The 16,048-nt window shown below is 42.9% G+C and overlaps 1 protein-coding gene across 6 annotated transcripts in view; it reads left to right on the forward strand.

Annotated features, from left to right (window-relative positions):
• ZMIZ1 (zinc finger MIZ-type containing 1) overlaps positions 1-16,048 on the forward strand; it is a 500,213-nt gene that overhangs the window by 58,800 nt on the left and 425,365 nt on the right. For all 6 annotated transcript variants that reach the window (XM_019555666.1, XM_019555672.1, XM_019555671.1 and 3 more), the window contains exon 2: positions 12,618-12,732. The gene's annotated coding sequence lies outside the window, so the exon portion shown is untranslated. The remainder of the gene's footprint in view (positions 1-12,617; positions 12,733-16,048) is intronic.

The raw sequence follows: 16,048 nt of genomic DNA on the forward strand, positions 1-16,048 counted from the left end.
TGTGACTCGCTTTATTGCGATATTCGCTTTATTGCGGTGGTCTGGAACCGAACCCGCAATATCTCCAAGGTATGCCTGAGTACAAGAATTTCACTGGTGGCCACCCATTTAATTGAACAGGAAATGGGTTTAAATGAAACAAAAGGAAGTATATTTTTTTTTACACAGCTCATAGTTAACTTGTGGAACTATAACCAGAAGACAGGTCTTGTTGGGAGCTATTCCAACCCTGAATAGTCAGGGTTGTATGGAAAAACAAAACTTTCCTATGAGAAATGTCTATTTTATAGAAACTTCTATTTCTATCTAGAAGCATTATGACATATAAAACCTTACCAGGTCTGCTTCCCCCTTTGTTTCAGCAAATGTACTTTTCTGTAGCTGACATAATAATGGTACCCATGTCCCTAGCTGGTTGGTTTGTCTTTTTGTCCCACCCCTTCTAGTTTCCACCACCTCTTGAACTTAAATCATGTTTTCTTCTATTGAAAACCAAAGGTAGATAATCAGCATCTAAAAAAGGTCCATATACAAGACAAGATTGAGTAAATGCAAGAAGTGGTGATTAGTTATGGTCTTTTTGTCATAACATTACAGATATAATTATGTGACAAATCTGTTAAACCTATGTATGTAGAGTCAAGAAAAGAAAACTAGGACAAGCTGCTTGTGCCTAATGATTCAGATACATACCAGTAACAATGTTGACCTGTGTAGACTCCAGGCAGCTAAAGTACAGAATGGCTATTATGGAACACAATAGAAGCAATGAGGGAAGAAAGTCCTCTTCTGTGGAGGTTAAAATCAGTGGGTAGTGTGTAAAGAAAGACATGAAGTCTTGACTTAAGGTAGGATTACAGAGCTAGGTTTCCCTTTATCCATACCCCCTAAGGCAGCAATTCAGAACCAAGGGGTGCAATCACACCTGGCCTTGTTCCAGGAGATAAGCAATTGTTCTTCCTCTCTCTGGCATTGGGTGCCCTGGAGCAATACCCATGGCTGCTCCCTGCCCCCTGGCAGCTCCTGTGCTAGTAGTCCCTGTTCTCCCAGCAGTGTGTTGTGCTGCATGCACATGAGAGTGGACAGGTAGGTAGGAGGCTGTGGGGTTTCATTTTACAGCCTGCCTTATCCTCCATCCCTTCCCTCTCCTACCATGCTCCTGGACCCACAGGGGCTGGATGAAAGGCAGTGCTTGTGCCATTAGATATAAACCAGGGGCTGGGAAGGGGTGGATAGTGGAAAAAGCACATCACTGTGGGGTGCTTCCCACTTGTCCTCACCTGGCACAAACTAGATTCTAATTCATTGGTTCTCAGCTGGGGTCCCCCTAAGTCCCGAACAATTATGAAGGGTTCATTGAAGCTAAAAGGTTGAGAACCACTGCTTTAAGAACTGTTTAATTTGGCTCTTTTCTTCTAATAATGTACTTGAGCAGTATGAGATGCTATCTTCACACTTCTGATCCCTAAAGACATGGGGAAAGAGCTGGAGGGGAACTGGCTGGGCTGTACTGTCCTGCCCTTCACGGTTATCTTCCCATTGTATATTGGGAAAAATCAAGACTTGCAAACTTCTTTGCAGACAAGGAGAGCCATCTACCCTGAATAGCTACTAGCCTGCAGGTTAGGGCACTCACCTTGGGATATGAGAGACCCAGCTCTTGATACTCTCTTACATTATAGGGGAGTGCCCTAAACACCAGACTGATGGTGATCTGGAGTTGATCTCTCTCATTTTTCCCTTGCTGCAGCCTTTTCACTTTGAATAAATAATTAAAAGTTCAGGGAAGCAGCAGCTTGAACCTATACTAACTGCTCTGGACTTGCTGACAGAACTATCACTGAGGTAAAGGAAAGTTTTTTGCAAAATTTCCTAGTCAGTGGAATAGATTGAAATGTAATACCTGCTTTGTGGCTTATCCATTGTAAAGGAATGACTTCATGAGCATTATGTGAGAGGCAAGAATTTCTTTGGGTGACATCTTCTATTGGACCAACTGCTTAGTTGGGATAGTGAGACAAGCTTTCAAGTGCAAGACCTGACGAAGTTCTTGCATCTGAAAGCTTATCTCACTCTAGCCCAAATAAACAGTTGGTCCAATAAAAGATACCACCCAAAGAAATTCTTGCCTTTTGCATAATTCCTGGATCATCACAGCTATGTTATCACCCTAAAACTACCATGTATGAGCAGCTGAAAGGGTACAGAATAAAAGACTCCTCTTTAGACAGGACCTGGTACAGCTACCACATAGGAGATCCTGGGTTTGGATGGGACAAATATAGTCTCTCATTCAGCCTGACTGCTCAACATATGGCATTTCAATTCTGGTGGTGTTGGCACAGATAGCCATTGAGTTGTTCAAAGTGCAGCATGTCAGATCTGGCCCGATTTACGTTAAGGATAGGCTAATGCATTTTTCTGGGATTGATGCCGGTCTCTAGATTGGTGTGAAAATTAGTGCCCGCTGCAGTTCACTGTAATGATCAGCATTAAATTTTGTACCAGTATTGAGTTTATATTATGTAGTACATGATGCAAAATAAAAGCAATAATGCAACCATCTTGCATCTTCCACATTTTTACAAAAAAAATACTGTATTTTCCATGGAAATCATTACTGGAAGAATTATGTTGCAAATCAAATAGGTACATTTTGAAGAAATGTGGCATAGCTGTGCATTGATGCCGATTTGATATAAATGCCTTTTTAACACTCTTGGCTGTAAACAAACACACTACAAAATATTTTCCTATGATAGCAGCTTTTCCTGGCTGTTTTGGTATCAACATTTGGCATCATCTCAATATTTGACACTGCATTCTTGAATCTCTTTCAGAACAACTCCATAGGATTTATATTTGGAAACAAATAAGCTTAAGTCTCTTCCTTTTTTTTTCTTTTATAGTAGTCTTACTATAATGTCTAACTTTTTATAGCATGGATAGACACTTTCTGATTCAGTTTTTAGACCTACGGGGATGGTATAGCTTTGTGAGCATTAGGTATCTGTCTTGATAACAATGTCTTTTTGGGCCCTAGATGCTGGGAAGCAGGGTTCACATACATAATCCAGTATTCTGTATTGACTTTTTGTGCGTAGATCTACACTGCAACCCAAAGGTGTGATTGGAGTTTGTGTAAGTGTACCTCAGCAAGGTCAGGTATCAGTAACACCGTAAGCATAGGAGTGCAGGCTTCAGCTTTCACTGAACAGATCTACCCAAACCGGGACAGTACCGTTAAGTGCTGGAAGACCTTAACAGTGGTACCCAAGCTGATCAGTTTTAAGCTAACTTGGGATGATATGACTTGCAATTACATTCTTCATTGCTGGATAGACATGAGGTATCTGGCTTTCATAGATATGTCTGGGAGCTTAGGTACATCTGTGTACGCTGCAGTGACACCTTTGGTTTGCAGACTAGACAATATGTATAGTTGCTATAGTTCACTTCATCTAAGACAAACCAACTTTTCTGTGGAGTTAGTGTTGATGATGAAGACTGTAGTCTTCTGTTTATCCACAGTGTGGACAGTGACCTTGTCAGCATGGCAAAATTAAATCTATATGGAGACAGAAATTCCTTTATATGAAGAATTTCAAGATTTAACAGAAATTCAGGTAAATGTCTCCAAGAACAACACCTTCCATCCCCCAAATTCAAATCTTTCAGACATTCTTGGGGGGTGGGAGGAAATATATAGGATTGATACAAATGTTCAGTTTTTTGGCCCAATCCTCAAAGGTGTGTTTCCTGGACAATATTGATTGTGTACATCTCCTGCATTTAAGCATTTGGGAGTCTTAAATAAGGGGTAATGGATGTAGATAGTCCTTTACTAGGGACTACCCCCTGTCCCCTGTGTTGTAATATTTTGATTTGATTTACTATGACTATTTAGTTTAACCCCCCTATCTTTCTCCTCCTCCTTCTCTGCCTCCTACCCTACCTTCTCCCTAGTGCAATGGAATACTTTTCTTCTTCATCAACAGAAAATGAATTCATGTCTTCAGGATTTGTACTCTTTGCACTGTGCTATGTGATAGCTACCCAGCGAGATGCTCAAGTGGAAACTGCATTAATGATTGATAAAAGCTGAGAGCTGTTTAAATTTTTTTCCTATTTAATTGCTATCAATAATTTAATGCACTTACTGTATGTTTTTAAGAAATAGCACCCATTTTACAGGGTTAGGTTTAACAGGCTAAATGATTCTAGCTTTAAAAATATTGCTTTCAGGGTCAAGGAGTTTCCCTTTCTGAATTAAAAAAGAAGAAAGAAAATCTGGGGCTTAAAATGCAGACAGATCTCCTGAAACAAAGGTTTCTGTTTTTCAGTGTCCTTTTAATTCTGTTACAGCAAGATAACTGCTTTTCTGAGTCACTGAAAGCAGTTGCAGAATTAAATAGGAACCTGTCTCCTGTCATGTTAGCATGCTGCCCATCGATAATGGAAAGCACAGAAGGTTGACAAGGAGTAGCTAACAGGGAACCCCGAGAGAAGGCTGCTCTGTGGACAGTATCCATGTGCCTGACATTTCTGTCTCTTACATTTATAACCTAGGGCCCCAGTCCCATGGAAATAGTGTTGTTTTAGGGCTAGTTTACGCTGCCTCCTTGCTAAGCCTAGAAGTGCTGCTGTGAAGCATGTCCTGCCTGCTCACCCCTACTTATTAGCATGACATCCTAGAAATGAGGCAGCTGCCTTACAGTGGCCTTAAGTACACATGAGAGCTGTACTGGTGGGGGATGTGCTCAAGTCCACTCTTAAGACAGCAGCGATGCTTCCTTCCCAGGATTTGGCATGCACAGAGCAGGATTGAGTAGGTGAGCTTGTTTCATGACCTCAGCACCAAGTGGTGTAGATAAGGCCTTCATTTCTTTATAAATATCCTATAATCAAACTGCTACATATAGGGAGAAAAAGGAGAGAGAGGGAGAGAGTCAGGGCATTACCTTTAGCTCAAGCTATAGGATCAACTCATTCTAGCATGGTAGCAAAAACTCCACACTGGATAGATAGGAAATTAAGAGGAGGGGAGATGGGTATTTGGCCTGGGTATTTTTGGTCTCTGCATCTTTGGAATTCTGCAACATGCTGAACAGTTTCTGTCATCTTGTGGAGTGCGAAGCGCTTGGCACTCACTGAATTTTGTTTTCAAAACCTTGTGAATAAAATACATATCTTCTGTTTTCATTTCACTACATTTTTTAAAAATTTTGTCTAGTTGCACAAATAGTGGAGGTGGAGGTTTGATGTTTGCACACACAGGTACTTTGTGGAAAGACTACTGAATTATATCAATGAGCAAATGAGTACATTCAAGCCTGTGTATCATTAGAGCATGTACACTTGTGCATCAATGCTCAATAGTCCAAATTTTGAGACAACACTTTTTTTTTTTTACCAAAAAAAAAAAAAGAAAGAAAAAATGTTGATTAGTTCTACCAGACCTACTTTATATTAGCTTGGTGTATCTGTGAATTGTTTTGTTACAGAGCTATAAATATTAAAGATCAAGGTGGCATTAGGAATATGTAAGGATTCATGTTCCAAAGGAAGTATGGAGACTTCAGGAATGAGTTCCAAGCCTAGAATTGGTGTAAAGGTGCTGTCAGTATACATAGTCAAAGAAGAAGCAAGAAAGTGCAGTCTGATGGAACCAGCTGTATGCAGGTGCATATGTCTGTCCCTGTGGTCAGATGGTTACCTACTGACACTGTGGAGTGACTGATGACTTCACTGTAGTGGATCTGATCTCGATCCACTGGTAGCTCTCGGAGCTTCTTGAGGCAGATCTTGAAGCCGAGTGTTTGCATGCATGTGCCCCAGCCCAGCAGGTCAGTCAGTCAGAGAGGGAAGGGGTGGGGACTAGATCAAGGCCCTTGCAGTGAGGGACAGTGCTGCAGAGGCAGGAGCAGGGGTAAATTGAGTGGCACCTTGGCCAGTTGGGACTTACCTGCTGGGGAGGTGTGCCCTCAAATAATTTTTTCCCCCTTGCCTTGATCTGTCCTCCCCCCATCCCCGTTCCCTCCCCACAGACTTACCTGCTAGGCAGGTGAGGGTGAGGGGTGGCGGTGGTGCATGGTAGGTCTTGGGTTACTTTTAAATGCCAAAGGTGATATCCTACTTAAAAAGGTTGGAGACCCCTGCTTTAGTGATTGGGAAGCAGTGGCAGAGATTAGTAGATTTACTCAGGTATATGAGGAGATGCATGAAGTTGTTTTAAGAAACATTTAACAGGAACTTGTGAAAGGGCACATTCAGGAAGGGTTTGTGCATTTTGACACTTCAAGTCAGTTAGAATCCATGATATTTTTTTTCAGTGTCCTTTTTCTCTCTCCTTTTATGGTGGTAAATTTAAGTCCCTTCTCCTCAAGAAGGTCTGAATGGTGATTGATGAAATAGTAATTTTGATTAGCTCTCTCAGATGAGGAGAGTGAAAATAAGCACCGAAGGGGAAGGGATTCTTACCCACCATGTATAAAATGCTTAGAGAAAAGATGCCTTTGTTAAATGTTCAAAATCTCCTCCAATTACACATCTGAAACCCTGAAGAAGTTCTTCAAGAAAAACAATGGAAGATGAGATTTGATATTCTTCATATTTCAAATGGGAGAGAGAATGGAAAACAAGAAAAAATATGGGGATGAGTGTCTGAGAGGCACAGCCCTTTTATAGAAGTACTGGACTAGGACCTTTCTACTTGAGTTCAATTCCTGGATATTCAGCATCTTTCTTGTGCGACACTGGGGCTGGCCATTTACTCTCCCTCTGTCTCTGTTCCCCATCTGTAAAATTGGCAAAAGTGCTTCCTTTCTCTCTCTCTGTGTGTCTTGCATATTTAGTTTGTAAGCTCTGCACTTCAAGGACTGTTTACTCTGTGCTGTATCACAATGGGGCCTTGGTCTCAAGTTAGTACTGATATATGTGATATGTGTTTGGCAGTAAGGCAAGAAAACACAGTAAACTGGATCTTTTGGACTTGTCTTGTGTATAATAAATAATCAGATCACTTTTTAATACACCTGTTCTCCAAACCACAACCTTTTCAGCCAAAGCCTTGCTGTAGTGAGAGAGAATGATGAGAGCTGAAGAAGAATATGCAACTATGCTCTTCAAAAAGCTTATGGAAGGCAATACCGGAGAATAATTCCCCCTTGAATTTTCAGTTGGACAATTAAGGTACCAAATTTACTTGATTCCAAGATGAGGTTCCCCCCTGCCCCCGTTTTAACACATGGCAGAAAAGCCCCTAGTCTTGGAATCAAGTATGAGGTGGTGTGGATGTGGTGGATGCTGCATCTCTGGCTCTGGCGCCGTCCCTGACCTGGTTGGTGTTGTGGCAGGAGTTGCAGCTGCTGCCCCTCACTGATGCCTCTCCCCTCCCCTCCCTTCACCCCACCCACAGACTGTTTCCCCATCTTCCCCTTCCCTACTGCCTCAGGCCCCCCACTCCCTCCACATGCCATTTCCCCCACCCCAGCCACCTACTCTTCAGTAGACTCCATCCCTGCCTGCCCTGGGGCATGGAGCATCTCCCCAGCCCACTTTGGTAGCTGTGGTGGTAGCCATCATTGTGAGGTAATGGAGGGGGAAAGGGAACTGGAGGGCCTGAGACTGCCAGCGGCAGGTAGCAGGGGGAACAAGTGTCAGGGGGACAGGCAGCAAAGGCAAGCATTTCTGGTTTTGAGTTTTTGGTCCAAGTTCTGACTAACAGAAATGATTTTTGCTAATAAAATCACAGCTCAGTTAGGAGCGGCTACAAGCTTAATTTTAATTTAAAAAATTATGCAAGATGATGGCTGGCCTCATGGGTGATTGGTGCCTCCTGAGTCTGGGGTGCACCCGCAGAAGTCACCAGCAGTGTTGGCAGTGGCGATGGGGCTGGCGAGCACCTGCAGAAGCCGCCAGTGGTATTGGTGGTAGGGACAGGGCTGGCCAGCACCTGCAGAAGCCACTGGTGGTGTCGGCAGCAGGGATGGCCCTGTCATGGGGGGCACATGCCCTCCCGTGGTCCCCCCTACCAGTTGCCTATTACTGGCCTAAACCGATCAAAGATATCTACAATTGCTGCAGGGACGGCCCTGTCATGGGGGGCACATGCCCTCTTGTGGTCCCCCCTACCAGTTGCCTATTACTGGCCTAAACTGATAAAAGAAATCTACAATTGCTGACCATATGAGACAGCCTGTGTTGTAAAGATATGCCTCTTCCTTTTCTTTATTATTACTTAATGCATTTTACAATGAATATTTATTTTTTGTAGGTCAGTGTTGATTTCTGTCTTCTCTGCTTCTGTGTTTTTTTATTGTTTGTACAAATTATGATTCTGCTCTTGAAAGAGATCCAATGACCAGAACTATATACCAAGGCTCATTAGGTAAGGTCCCCCTCATCTACTTTGCTGTGGGTACCAGTTCTCTTAGTGCCCATGGTAGTGGGAAGAAGGCAGTGACTCAAAGTCCTTCATGACAGTTATGACAGCGTCTCATTTTCCTGAGCATGTTGCTAATGAAGGTTTAGTGCCTGGCACTTTAATCTTGATTTATGTTGGACTGAATATGTCCTGCCCCCACATACATGTTGGTCTGTCTTCAGGTGCTTGTATATTGTTTTTTTACTGTGGCGTAGGAAAATGAAATTGTGTTAAAGCACATCAGATCTGATGAGCATAGCAACCTTATTCACCTGACATGCGTGTGTGTATGTGAGAGGAAGGGGTTGTCAGTAGAGACTTTTTATCATATTGTTGGCAAGTTTCTTTTTTCTTTAATAATTAAAAATGAAAGAGTGGGACTGATTTGATTTGTATCACTAGCAAATGCAAAACAAGTGTGTGTGTTTTCACTTGCTGCCTTTCCCAACCTGGCCTGTGCTGAGTCGGTCAGTAAGTATTGATTCATGCACTGCCTCAGGAAGTACAGATGTCAAAACCAATTCATCAAGGGTCATTTCTTTTCAGTTCTCTGCAATGAATGCTCCAAGATTCCCCCTCCCTCCTGTATTTTGCTTCTTTTAAAAAAAACAAACTGATATCACATTTTAATCACTCCAGATGCTGGGGGGAAGTCACTTGCCAGCAGTTCAGTGCAAGCAGCCATGGAATCTGATGTTAAGCAGGGATACAATGGGATAACTAAGAAGACTGTGTATAATTTATGCTTTCCTATTATGTAGGAGAGTTTGATTTTTGGAGAGGTAGTAGGCTTTAGGACAAATAATTTTGTATTCTGGAATCCATCATTCTGCTTCGCTGGATTACTTTGTCGGGGCCTATATCAAATGGACAGATGAAACAAGACAAGAGCAGGAGACATTTTGAACTGGTGATCTTGTTCATTCCTTCTCTCTCTCTCTCTTTCCACTGTATGTAGTCTGAGTGTCTATTCCACCATGATCTTTGTTTGGTTTTTTATTGTTTATTTACAACACCATTGTTATTTCATGAATTCTTTAAGCCATCATGTATCTAGGGGGGAAATATGTTAGAATTGTCCTTGCCATTTTAAGCCCTTCTGGCAGGTGGACATGTAAAGAACAATGTTTTAGCCACCCCTGGGAAGTGCAGAAGCTGCAATATTTTAGAATTGAGAAGACTAGTCTCTATAAATTGGTTATTAGAACAGATTTCCTTATGGTAGAGTTGTCTTATGGTTTTTATTTTCCCCCCCTTTCCTGTTTGCTCAGTTTCTTTGCATAAGGGTTCCAAGATGGCAAGCCCCTCCCTTCCCAAAAGGAGTACTTCTTGCACAAGGGGAGGGGCTTCAGGTGGCAAAGGTCAGGGGTTAGGGACAAGACTTCCAGTCTCAAGATGGCAATCAGGAGTGGGGCATCTGTTGAGGGGTAGGGATATCCTTGCGGCCCTCAACAGCTCACTAAAACTTGTTAAGTGGGCCTCCAGCTGAAATAATTGCCCATCCCTGCATTAGATAAATATGATCCCTTTACTGAAGTCAAGATCAAGTGGCACAATTAGACCCTTGTAGATGCTAAATGGTCACTGATTATTCTGCTAGGGAAATCCAGGGTGGTGGGCACCTTTTCTTCAGTCTGACAATTTGCCGTTTCATTCATTCATTCATTCATTTATTTATTTATTTATGGCTAGGGACAACTCATTAAGAATACCGCAGGTCAGGGAAGCACAGATTTGTATGCTCCTTCTAGCTGACAAGTTTAAACGCATTTTAGAGTTAAATTGTAGGAAAAAATTTGGAGAGTTCTCTCTGCCTGTCCCTGAAGAACTTTGAGACTTTCTGCAATATATTTATCATTCACTTTTTATTTTATCTCTCTTGTCTTTTTTTAATTATTTTTCTATTAACCTAACTGTGTGTCTTTTGGAGAAGTGGGAGAGATCCAGGAAATCTGGGATCCAGTTGGATGGGATCCAACTGAAGTTCTGTGAGAAACTAATTAGAATTGAGAATTATTTTTGGGGTACAGGTGAGGCAGGAGTTAATTTTGGCTGGATGGTTCTGCAACTATGCTGTGGATAGAGATCTCTAGTTGTGGCAGATAGAGCCTTTTTGACAGAGGAATTAAAGTTTTGTGGGACTGTACCTGGGAAAACTTGTTTTATGAACTGGCGTCTGTAGTCTGGAGAATATTTATTGGCTTGTTTCTTCTGATCTGGTCTTCTGGTATTTTAATTTACTAGTCAAGGTTTCCTATAAGGAAAAGAGTTCTATATTCTGGAAAAAAAATAAATTTTAAAATTTAAAGTTGTAAATGGTCATATCCATCACTGCATTTGTTTCCTGATAGGAGGAGTGTGCAGACACTTAAATGAACCTTCTTTTCATTTTTGTTGTTGTTGTTTTTTGTTGGTTTTTTTTGCAGGGGTAGATACCTGTATCTGTATATAACTTTGTGCATTTGATGTTTAAATTTGCCTTCCACCTTGTGACAGGGGGCATGCTCGGGGCTGGATTTCATCCTGGGCTGCCCACTTGTCTCTATGGGGCAGTCCACCCAGTCTCTCCTGCCACAACTTTGCTGTTCCCATAAGCTAGTGGAAAATGTGGAAGACTGCCCATTACATGCCCTGATGCCAGGGGACACTATCTGTGGCTCTGAACCTCCCCTACATCACAGCCCATGCCTCACAGATGGCATCCACGGTGACATTATGTTCCTGGCCTGAAGCTGGCCCAAGCTTACCCCTCACTGTCAGGCCTTTCACACACACAGTCACTCCATCCTCCTCGCTCTCAGGCCTTTTGCACTCCACCCCCTCTCACAGGGTCTCCCTCGCATCCACAACTTGTTCTGACCTGCTTCCTCTTGGAGCAGCTCCCGTAGCCCATAGGCTTTATTTGGATCACGCCTTGGATGGCAGACGTACAGTCTCTTGGGCCTCTCTTGCAACACTCACCTGGGTAGTGGCCAGCCAAGTTCCTGACCTGGGCCAAGCTTGCCCCAGCCCCTCCTGGGGCAGCTTTACATAAAACTACACAAATGCACACGGTGCCTCCGACCCCACGTACTGGGCTCCCAGCCCTCTGTTCCCCTTTCTGGGGCTCCAAACTTCTCTCAACTTGCTCTCCAAGGGGTTGGCCCCTGTGCTGCCCTTCAAACTGTCCCACAGCCCTACTCAGCACACCCCCTTGGGCTGCCCTTCAGGCTGGCCCACAGCCCTACTCAACCCTTTTTTTAGGCCCTCACTACCACCCCCTCTCTGGGGTTACACATCTCTCCCCTCCTTTGGGACTCAGGGCTTTCCCTCCTTTGTGGAGGCTCAAGTGGCCACAGCTGTGCCTGGCCCTGCTTGGGTCTTGCACCCTCTTTGGGCTCAAGTGGCCATAGCCATGCCTGGCCCACTTGTATCCACTGTGTTGTAAGGGCTAGGGGTTAAGGCACCCTGACCGTAACTGGCTTGGCATTTCCTGGGGACTCTAACACCACCAGGAGCCCCACAAGGCCTTCCCCAGCAGGGTGCAGTTTTAGGTTGTGCCCAGCCAGGACCAAGAGCCTCCTGCTCCTACATGCTAGATGTCCCATGAAGCTCAGCCAGACGATGTTTCTGCCTGGCTGCCAGCAGCAAACTGCTGTGTTTTATATAGGCAGCTAGTGTTTTAACATGACCGCAGCAAACAAGCACCTGCTGGCTGCTTGACTCAGCTGTTAATGTGGCAGGCACTGCAAGTGTACTGCCACACACCTATTTTGCCAGTAAAAATGGCATGTTGAATATTCACCGAAATGGCCCAATTGGGACTGAAGCAAGTTTATGTAAAAATTAAAGCAAAAACTCATGAATATTTTTGACTGTCCCTTGCATCCATTGTCTGTGGGTTTATTTTAGCTCTGTTGTCTTGCTTTTTCTTCCCTTAAATTTGTGGTTTGTATAGATCTCCAGCAGTTGAGATGAATCTGTCTGCATTTTTATTAACAGGTGACTTGGCTTTCAGTCTTTGCTTTGGTTTGTTAGCAGGATGGACAACCCCTACCTGCTCCATATACATCATCTGCTGATGATGCATGTGGGACTGTAAAAAAGAAATACCATAACCATGTTAAAGGATTTGTTTGTAAACTGCTACTTCATCAAACAATGTTACAGCTACTAAAACTTAACTACCCCCTTACTTTCTTTTTTCTCTTAGGAAATACTGTACCTTATGGACACAGACATCAGTCCCAGCTCCCTTTTTTTCCTCGTCTGAATTAGAAGCTTCAGGAATGTGCTAATTGGCGGCGGCCTTGTTAGAGGGGCAAAAGGTAATTCTTATCTGCCTGCTTAGGTGTCTTGCCTGTTAAATTTCATTTAGAAATTTGTTTAATTTAGGAAAATGAGAGCAATGTTAAAAATGCTTGTCTGAGGATTTTTTGTAGATTATCTACCTCATGTTCATCACTTTCCAATTAGATGTATTAATTTTACCAACCAAAGAGAAGTTTCTGTACATCTTCAAAAACACCTTTCTGCTCCTGTTTCTTTAGATACAGTTTATATTGAGAAATTGCACAAGATTTGTTTGAAACTATAGCAGGGGTAAGGGTGTGGGGAAAATACTTACTATGTTGTAGGTAGCCTGGCACAGTTGTGGTGGAAGGATTTAGTCAATCTGGAAAGATGGTGGGGTGCCATAGCTAGTGTCAGGGGTGTAGTCTCTTAATACTGTCATTTTATTCTATACCCTTGTGCAACCCTGCCTAGGCCTTCTGTGCTCAGTCAATGGCATGATGGCCTTCACAGAACAAAAAGAAGGCCAAAAGGTCTCCATTTGGATAATGTCAGTTCAGGTAAAAAAAAAAAAGTGTTAGCATGAGGCTTTCCTTGAGATTTCATATGTATCCAGTTCCTTCCAGTTCCAGACAGAAGTGCCAAAATAGGATAGATAAGGGATAATGTACAGTTGTTTTTCTTGTAGACATCCTTAAAGATTAAATTCTGTAGCTATATCTGGTGAAGAATTCCATGTAATCCTTATGTTTTTTTCTGCTTTCAGCCATATGATTTTTGTGTCATGTTCCCAGTTGATACCAAAATGAAACATTACCCTGTAAAAATAATCATGGACAACAGCTCAATTAAGATAATTTTGGGTGCAAAGTGGAGGGCGCGCACATGATTCACATTTAAAATTGGACTAAGTGCAGGTACCCCCAGATAAAACTTGCAAACCAAATGACAAACTGCAGACAGGTAAATTTGCCTCTAGCAGATCTCTCCTATATTTTGCCTCCCTTACATTGGTGACAACGAGGAAGCAAGCAAATCCTTTTTATGTAAGAGTGTCTGGTGATTGGTGGGCTATCTTCTAGAATGAAGCAGCAGATTTATTGGGTTAGTGTTTCTTGGGGAGCTTCAATTGAAACTAACAGAGACAAGTAAAATCCTTCAGACCAGTTGAAGGATTCTAATAGCATCTCCTGGAATTTCCCCAGGGTCCCTTCCAGGTAATTACCTGTCTATCACTTTGTCTCCTATCTTTTAAGGAAAGAGTAGTGCCTGGCACCCAGGCCACTAATCTTTGTTCCTATAGAAAAGTGGGTTTTACTTCTTCCTTTCTCGTGCTTCAGAAATGGCATCTGGTTTGCTAAATGTCTTTAAAAAAAGCTGATAGCTTTTCTCCTGGGCTGCCATACTGAATCAATGGGAATTGCCTGGCTGCTTCAGGTATGCATTTGCTGACCCATAAGGCAGAGAAGTGGCTTTAGTGGGGAAAGGAGCTGAGAAGAAGGTTCCAAAACTCCTACTTCTCATAAGTATTCCTTATTAGAACTTGTGAAATGTTTATTGCAAACCCAGGATTTTGGGGTCAATTAACAAAGATGCTGTGCAAGCCTGGGTGAACTGTAGCTGCTGCAATGCTTGATGCTTTCTGCTTGGGTTCATTTACAGTTTGAGATCCTTTAAACTGCACCAGGATTGGGTTCATGCAAATACAAACCTCTAGGTTTTTGCAGGTCTGCTCACATTAATCATGTTGTATGCCCTAACCCCAGCACAGTATATCAGTTTTCACTGGAGACTTTCTTTTACCCTGTCTCCACTTCCTGCCTTTGGGCTGTTGCCATCTCTTGCCAGGGCATGCTGTCTGTCTCTTGCTTGGTGCTTCATACTTGTTGAGGTGATACCCAATTTTCCTGTATTGCTATCTTACTTTATTACAGCATGTTGACGATATTTATCCTCCTCTCCTCAGCAGGTTTTATAGTGAGGGCTGTGGCAGTGATTCTCAGCCAGCATTCCAGAGAACCTTAGGCCTAGGGTACAATGAGATCCTTTTAAAAAAGTGCTGTGGGGTGCCACACAATATTAGCAGTGTTGGGTATATAAACATCTGCACATGTTTTACAAGATAAACCCAGAGATTTCCAATGGAAGTCAAAGGTGTCAAAACCATTCTGATTTGTTGTGGTCTTACTGAATTCCATGCAAGAGCTCAAGAACTGCTCCATGGTCAAAAAATGAGTGAAAGCTAAGAGCTGGTCTTTTGCAAAAGGTACCCTTAGTCTAATGAGGTTGAGAATCATTGGGCCAAGACATAAACACCTTGTCTCAATATGCTCCTTTTTGTGCATTCAATAAAAGTGACATGTAAGTGTCTGGAGAAGCCAAGTTGATATTCAGTGATATCCTATTCCAGCTGCTTCAGTGACTCGGACTCCCGAGAAACATATATTGTTAACCCCTGCATAGTGCCTTGATGTACCATGTGATTTAACTGCGTGCATATGTATGGTATTTAAGCAGCAGAACCTGTACTATGACATGCTGTCATCCCAACTGTATCTCTTGAGGTAAAAAGATTTGGGAGAAAAGCTGGACATGGCAGTGAAAATTGAGAATCAGAGCAAAAGGGAATTTTTCTATGTTGAATTAAAACACTTGGGGGAGCATGGGGGTGGGCATAGCATTGCTGGGCTTTGGAAGTGTTTAATGGGGAAAAAGTCAAACTGTTAAGTAACCAAAAATTGATATAATTTAATTTTACTGTTGTGTTGCCCTTCATATATTGTTATTTTCTATAGTTACCTGTATTTTGTCTTCTCTCCAACTAAATTATAAGAGGAGCAGAAATGCTTTGAGAACACCGTACATACAGATCAAATGTGTTTCATAGTTAGTAGGGTCAGAAGGGACCTGAGCAGATCATCAAGTCTGACCCCCTGCCATGGGCAGGAAAGAGTACTGGGGTCAAACAATCCTGGCAAGGTGATTGTCTAGCCTTGTCTTAAAGACCCTCAGGGTAGGAGCCAGCACCACTTCACTTGGAAGTTGGTTCCAGATCCTAACTCCCCTGACCGTGAAGTAGTGCCTCCTGATGTCTAATCTGAATCTACCCTCTGCCAGCTTGTGACCGTTATTCCTGGTCACTCCCGGCAGTGCTCGGGGAAACAGGGACTCCCCCAGTGCCTGCTGGTCCCCTCTGACTAATTTGTAACAGGCCACTAGATCCCCCTCAGGCTTCTCTTGTGGAGGCTGAATAGGTTCAGGTCTTGTAGCCTCTCCTCATAGGGCCTGCCCTGCTGCCCCCTGATCATGCGAGTGGCCCTCCTCTGGACCCTCTCCATGCTGTCCACATCC

The sequence above is a fragment of the Crocodylus porosus genome, unplaced genomic scaffold (assembly GCF_001723895.1).
Source record: "Crocodylus porosus isolate Cpor-Errol unplaced genomic scaffold, CroPor_comp1, whole genome shotgun sequence".
Lineage (NCBI taxonomy): Eukaryota > Metazoa > Chordata > Crocodylia > Crocodylidae > Crocodylus > Crocodylus porosus.